Here is a 7555-nt window from a genome sequence, read left to right as displayed (position 1 = left end):
TGTATAAGTATATGTTAGGAAACATATTGATCATTTCTGGGAAATTTCCAAGTATTGTCAGTGTATCTTCTGTCTGTCATATTATTCCTTTTTCATTTTGATGAATAAATGAGAAATGAGTTGCACAAAAGTGTTTTGCTATTGTAGGGAGCAGTGTATTAGGTTTACTAAGAGCGAAAAATTCTTTGACCATGCATAAAAGATTTCTTTTGAAATGATAAAATGTAACTCCCCTACCCCAAATTAAATTCCTTTGTTCATTTAGCTAAATATGAAAAAGTTTTGATTTCTACAAATTTGTTAGTCTTAGATTAACTTACTACACTGAGTGAAAACGTAAAACTATGATTGCACATTGTATTTGATTATCTATAATTTAATTCTCTTTAGCTTGGATAAAAATGACCCACCAGATCTTGGGACGGAAGAATTCAAGCAAAGGTCAGATATCTACAAGTAGATAAACATACATAAATATAAATGTTATGAAACAGATTGATCATTTCTGGGTAGTTTCCAAATATTGTCAGTGTACCTTCTGTCTGTCAGATTGCCCCTTTTCCATTTTGATGAGTAAATGAGAAATGAGTTGCACAAAAGTGTTTTGCTATTGTAGGGAGCAGTGAAGGGAAACGCCTAAAACCCCCCACATTGCCAGTGTATGAGATCCTACTACAACTGGTTGTGTTCCTTTGGTCTGATGGCAAAGACACAGAATCCTATGCATTTATTTCCTGCCCTAACAATTTCTTCACAGGTGAAGAAATACAAGTGTCAGATCGAAGTGGCTACATGTTTGTTCGGTCCTTTCCATATTCTGTTGGCTATGTCCAGTTCTTTGATGGCTATACACTTTCTGTAGGCCTAGACCTTAAATTATACATATTATTTTCATTGTGCATTAATGCCAGCTTTTCAAAACTGTGGTTGTAAGGTTTGTGACAGTGTGAGTACTTTATGGGCACCATTTCTATTGGATAGACAGATGGCTCCACAGCATTATGTCAAGCTCCTTACTGCTCACATCTGTGAATACAGGTTTCGTGAATAAATTTATGCTTACAATGAAAGAGGTAGGAGACAGAGAGAGAAAGATCGATTATGTCCACACGTGTGTGGCAGAGTGGCAATACTCTGATACTATGGCTTCAAGTCAGGGCTCCAGGAATATTTTACTTTCTTGTTTATCACTGAATCTCTTCTTCCTCATTCACACATGTAATGCATTTTGCTCATTCAGTGGAGATGGACTTCTGCCAGAAGGAATACTCTGGAAGGCTTCATATTGCTATCCTCTGCTGTTCACTCCACTGTAGACAGAATCACACCTGTGAACCCAAGTCTACACATCCATCTACCATTCTGGTGAAATCCTAAGGGGAAGTGTCATTGAACAGGCAAGACTTAGGTAGGAGGGATCACCATGCCATCACTACAGGAGTTGCAAGGACAGGGCTCTGAGTTCAGAGTTCAGTACTGGAGAGAAGTTTTGGCAGAGACAGAGGAGATAGAGGCATAGTACATTTGACAGAGCATCTGTGTAGCATGCACAAGCTATAGTTTTCTAACCTAATATTGTTATAGATACAACATTCCTTCCCACATTGTCCTACTTAGTTTTTATATGTTTCAATTTGTCCACAGCAAAGACAGCAACTTAACCACGGTTGTTGTTCATTCAAACGAAGACATCAGTACTGCGTGAGTTAATTTTCTTTTTATTTTGGGAATCATGTATAGAGTGCTTACACTTATTTTCCCCAGATAGTAGGTGAATTTCTTCTCACACATTGATACGCCTGTTTATATTTTCATCCCATTTCCCATTCCCTACACCTTTCCAATCAACTTGCTTTATCCCCTCCCTCTCCTATTTCAAATAAACATATGTAATATTCCAGGTAACCTTTCAGATACAATAACAATATGAGATTAACAATTAAGGGGGAAAAGGAAAAGAGAAATAACATACTACATTAAGAACAACAATCACACAAGTTAAAGCTCTTGTTTCTGTATTCTAGAGTTTTTTTTCATTTACTGTAAGTTGATTCATTTTTCATCTAATTGATAAATCCTTTTGGAAAATGATGGCTTTTCAGAGCACACAGGACTGCCTGTTCATATCACACAAAATCATGACATGTTTTCAAACTAAGTAGAAAATGATAGAGCAGATCAAAAGACAGTGGTTCTTGGTGTGCTGTGAAGACAAATCCTAGCACCCAAAACCCTTAGATTAGCATTTCTCATTATAGGCCCAAATTGTCAGCATACCATGAGCAAAGGAGTAGCAAGGACAGGGCTCTGGGGTGAGATCTCAGTAGTGGCAGGAGTGGCAGGGACAAAAATGGTAGAGATGAAGCTCTGTTGGCAGCATTTTTGTGTTGCATTCATAAGACCTTAGTTTCCTAACTTAGTGTTCTGGAAAAAAATGCATGATTAATTCCCACATTTTCCCAGTTAATTATTGTGTGTTTTTAATATGTCCACAGTGAGGATAGTGGCTTAAGAGCTGTTATAGTTCATTCCAATGAAGACATCAGTAGTTGGTGAGTTGATTTTTTTTTTGTCATGTAAGTGATAACTCGTTTTGCACAATGATATCTTCAGGGTACACAAGCACTGCTTATCGATATTGAATGTAATCATGATGTGTTTTGAAACTCAATAGAAATGATAGAACCTGTCCAAAGACACTCGCTCATGGTGTGCTATGAAGGCAACGACTAGCACCCAAATTCTTAGATTATCACGGTGCCTGTCAGCTACTCCGAATGTGGCAAGGGACCTGGGAATCCTTTGCTGAAACCAAAAAGTAGGCCTAGCACCAGTAGCTCAGAGGTGATCCTTCCTTCTTTTGAATGCTTAAACCCTGAAAAGCCCACATTCATACTGAGGGGGAGCCTTACTTCTAGACTGCTTTTTCTTATTCCTATCTGAATAGCAGGAGCAGCAGCAGGGAATATTAGATGATGATTAGATGATATGTAAGTCTTGAGTTCTTCTGAAGTGAGTTGAACGTGAACAAGAAGTCATTATCTACTAGAGTAGGTAGATTTGTTGGGTTATGGTATACTTTTCTTTCTCCCTCTCTCTCACTTTTTATTTTTTATTTTGGTAATCCATTGGCTTGAACTGGGTGCTGTCCCTAAGTTCTTCAGCTCAAGGCTATTAGTGCTCTACCGCTTGTGCCACAGCGCCACCTTGGGTTTTCTGGTGGTAAATTGGACAAAAGAGTCATGGATTTTCATGGCTGGGTTGGCTTTGAACCATGGTGCTCAGATCTCAGCCCCTGAGAGATTTGTGGATCACTTTCTTTTCTAATACCATTGAAGCGTTGGAGAAAGACTCAGTCATGACAATATGCTTCAAGTACATTGTTAACATTAGTAACATATTCCTCTAGAAAACATGACGTTTCCAACTTGTGAGTCTGTAATTGATTGGACCAAAGGAGCAGATCCTATGTGCAGAAAAGTAAAAGAAACAAAAATAGAGGCTACTGAGTCTGCACAGAACTGCATGTATATGATCAAGATCATGCATGCATCCCTGATAGTTCAGAGCCCTGTCATTGTGAAATTAGTGTCTACAGTGGCACTGTGTCTTGCTCTGCCACCATGCAAGACTTGTTCTTATCCAAGTCTGTTACACACTGAAAAGGCTCGACCTCGTGCCACACATAGTATTAGAGCAAGGTAGATATTTATAATGATGGCAATAAAAAGTTGGCACAAGGAGTGGAGAACCTGGAACTTAACTAGGAAGAAAGAGGAAATTTGGACTGAGAAAACAGAGGGCCATTAGGGAGAAAACACAAAAAGCTAAGAGCACTGCTTTCACTTAGTTGTAAGTCATGAACATAAAGATTTTGTTCTATCTAATTGTCTCAGATTAAATTTTTCCCTTCCCCTAATACTCCCACTTATTTGCATGGAAAAGTGGTTGATAAGTTTCAAAGTGATGGATTGACATGGGAATAAATGTTCAATAGAGGGACTACACAAAAGTTCCTTGCTCCAACAGTCACTCTGATGATTTCCCCAGCATGTGAATGGAGGACACTCAAGTTTTCAGATCAGAAATGAGTCTGTAGCTACTTTTTCTCATCTAACTGTAGTTACTTGGAAAAACTGGAGGTTTTGATTAGATGTGAGAAAGGTCATGGATAGTCGACGAGCCTGCCTTCCCCTTAGTGATTTGAGGCCAAATTTCTTTGGTGGCTTGGTGAGTAATGTGGTTGTTTTCTCTTTTGGAGATGACCTTGCACCTGTCCTCCTTAATGACACACTGAACTAGAAACACACTCACTCCCAGAATGCCAGTCATGCTAACTGTCATTTTTGTGTCATCAAGTGTATTTCTTCATGGTCTGAAACTGTAAGGTTGCATTTATTTCAAATCAACGTGAGAAGAGAACCAGTTATAGGGAAAACAGTGCATGAATGTAGGACCTGCATCAGAATTTGACCCAGAATTTGAACTCTTCCGTATTCATGTGATATGTGACCATAGGTGTTTTTGTTACTTTAGCACAACTGCACATGATCCTTGTCCAGCACCTGATGATGGCAATGTGACAGAAAGGTAAGATATAAACCAAGACAAGTGTAGAGGTGGAAGTTTATGTTCATATTATATATATATATATATATATGTACAGACACATGTACTCATAAGTATGCACATACACATGGCTGGAGCTGAGCACTTGGACACAAAGAAACACCAACACCATGAAAGGACTGGTGGCAGGCGTGATGCAGCGCATGGCAGAAAGTAAAGATCCTGTGTTGGAACACCAGTGCTGCTAGGAAAATGAAAGAAGCATACATCAGGAAGGGTCAGCCTGTCACACATGCCTCTCACATGGCTGTGTGGTGAGTGGAAGTTGGATGTGATCTCATTTCGAAGCCTGCTTGGGAAGGCACTTATCTCAAGCCGTATCATTTTTATTCTAATTAAATGGTGACCGAATTCACTTGTCTTCTGATTTTAGCTACTAATATGTATGGTGTCATATGAACTAGCAATATGACATGAGCAGTGAAAATCGATTGGTTCATATGTAATCAGTTTTTTGACTGAAAATTTATGCTAAAGAAAGAATCCTTTGTGGAGCAAAGTCGAGGATCACACATAAGCTCTTCTTTAACCAGTCCTAGGTCATCTTGTGAGCCTGTCTGCCTAATTCCACATTATGGTGAGATTTTTATGAATATGATGATACTTTTTCTTCCTATGGCATTTTGTCATCAGAGTCATGTAGTTTGGTTTCTCTTCAGATTGTATAAATCTTTCATTTTTAATAAAGATACTTTTATAATACTATTTTCTGAGGTCCTCATTGCTAGCCTATAAAGTCCTATTGTAGTAAAAATAAGAAGTTCAACAATACATCTTTTGGCATTTTGCTCCTGTTGTTAATCCATGGTCTCAAGGTACTCTGAGCTCTCCTGGAATGATCTTTCTTCTCCTGCGTTCAGTGTGCATTGATTACAGGCATGCAGAACTATAACCAGGTTGAAATCTTCTGTCTTTACAGGCCTGATATGATCAATTAGAATCATTTTCTAGAACAGATGACATGGTAGATTACTACATGTAAAGTTTAGAAGATCAGCTTGCTAGTTAAACATTAATTATAACTAACTTGACCCAAACTGACATGGTTTCTTTTGCATTCCTTTTTATTCTTTAGCAAAACTGAAGTAGAAACCAAAAGAGTACCTACAAGTGGATTACCATTTAAAATGTAAGATAGAAAGTACAGTGTGTGTGTGTGTGTGTGTGTGTGTGTGTGTGTGTGTGTGTGTGTTTAAAGAAGCAAACACGGAGATCACTGTATTGGCATCCAAGTGTCCACAGATTTCTTTCAACACTGTTCTTAAAGTCTTCTCACAATTAAGATTTTTTTTAAAGAATTATTCTTTATTTTTCAAAGAATTTTATTTTGAAAAGGTATACAGACTTGTTTATTTGCCTCATATTCAGAACAAAAAGAGCCAGGGCCCCACCCACTGATGCTGGCTGAGATGGAAGTGTAGCATTCCTGCCATTCTTACTGGCCCACAGCAATGGGAGAAAAGCCTGCTGTCAGGAGCAATAGCTCCTTAGTGTTCTGAGGCATGTAGAGACATAGGCTTTCTCATGTTTTCTGGGGTTCTGTGTCTTCACACTTGGTTATTTTTAAATTAGCTGCACTGCTCCAGAAGCAATCAGAGGAACAATACTGGATCAAGTGTTGGGAATCCTCATCCAATCCATCTGCTCATCTGATTCGGGTTCTACCAAACTATGTTCTTGCTGTTCTTTTACTCTCAGAAACACATGAGTCTGGATCTAGTTTGGTAACTGCCCTCTAGAGGTCCACCTTCTGTAAGTTGGGAGGCATGTGCTTTAAGGTGACATTTTTAAGATAAGTGTCCTTGTGAGCCATGTGCTCTTTGGTGAAGGGAAATTCCTCTGGAGAAAGGCTGCAAGGTTCCCCTTCAGGATCCTGTCTTCTCCTTCTCTAGAATGTGAGGGAAAAACTTCTCTATCATTGTGAGTCAATACTGCAAGCAGCTGCTAAGGACATACCGGATTCTCTCCATCTCCATTTGACGTATACTAACTTTCAGATCTCCCTTTTTGGCTCTTTTGAGATTTTCTTCCATGTGATCCAGCTGTTCTGTGACGCATTCTACAATTTCACACTTGCTTTCCAGAAGTTCAGGAGCAAAGTTTGCATCCTCCAGGCCTGCTCCAGCCTTTCCATGAGCTCTGCAAGAGTTAGGACCACCTCCTCACTGAGTCTTGCCCTATGAAATCCAGTTCCTCTGTCATCTTCTCTGAAACCAGGAACCTCACCTCCCGCCATCCAACTCCCGCACTCCTGCACCAAGATTTTGTTTTTAACTTTAGACTCTAGATATATTTATGGCTATTTTCCCCACATATTCATATATCTTAGTTTACTCTAGAAGATGACAAGACAGCTTCCCCCCAGTAAAACCCTGTCCTAGCTAAATTTGCTTTACTTAGGTAGCAAGAGGATAACATTAAACATGGAAACTTTAATTTGTGGCACTGAATGATGGCCTAAACAGGGCACCCTTCAGAAGGCACAATTAATGACCCACCTAGCTTTTCAGCAATACAAGCATGTTGAGGTCTTCCAGCCCATTTGCTTGACATTCGTGCTTTATGCCTTGAAGCTTCTTTGTAATGGCATGGAGTTCACACAGATCATTTGATTTTTTTTTGCTCCCACAAAAATATCAACTCTTTTAGAATTTGTGGTTTCAAAGCTTGCATCATACAAAGCATAGTGATAACCTGTTTCAAGAAGCACTCCCCCAAAATGCTTGAAAGGATCAGTTATGGTAACACCAACATCTGCATCTAAAATTACTTTGCCTTCTTCAACAATGATGTAAGTTTTGTCTGCAATGAGACAAAAAAGGAAAACCTTCTTCCTTTTCTTGCTTTATTCTGGTGTGGAGAATTTTTAAACTTCCATGTCATAGAAAATATGACACACTTCAGCAACTTGCACTCTAGAGGCCAT

At 39.0% G+C, this 7555-nt stretch overlaps 1 pseudogene; it reads right to left on the bottom strand.

Annotated features, from left to right (window-relative positions):
* Positions 1-7086: 7086 nt before the first annotated feature.
* On the bottom strand, positions 7087-7555 carry LOC150039909 (destrin pseudogene; annotated as a pseudogene).

This window comes from Megascapheus bottae, unplaced genomic scaffold (genome assembly GCF_031878675.1).
Source record: "Megascapheus bottae isolate mThoBot1 unplaced genomic scaffold, mThoBot2.hap1 HAP1_SCAFFOLD_81, whole genome shotgun sequence".
Lineage (NCBI taxonomy): Eukaryota > Metazoa > Chordata > Mammalia > Rodentia > Geomyidae > Megascapheus > Megascapheus bottae.
This window is presented reverse-complemented; position numbering and strand designations above follow the sequence as displayed.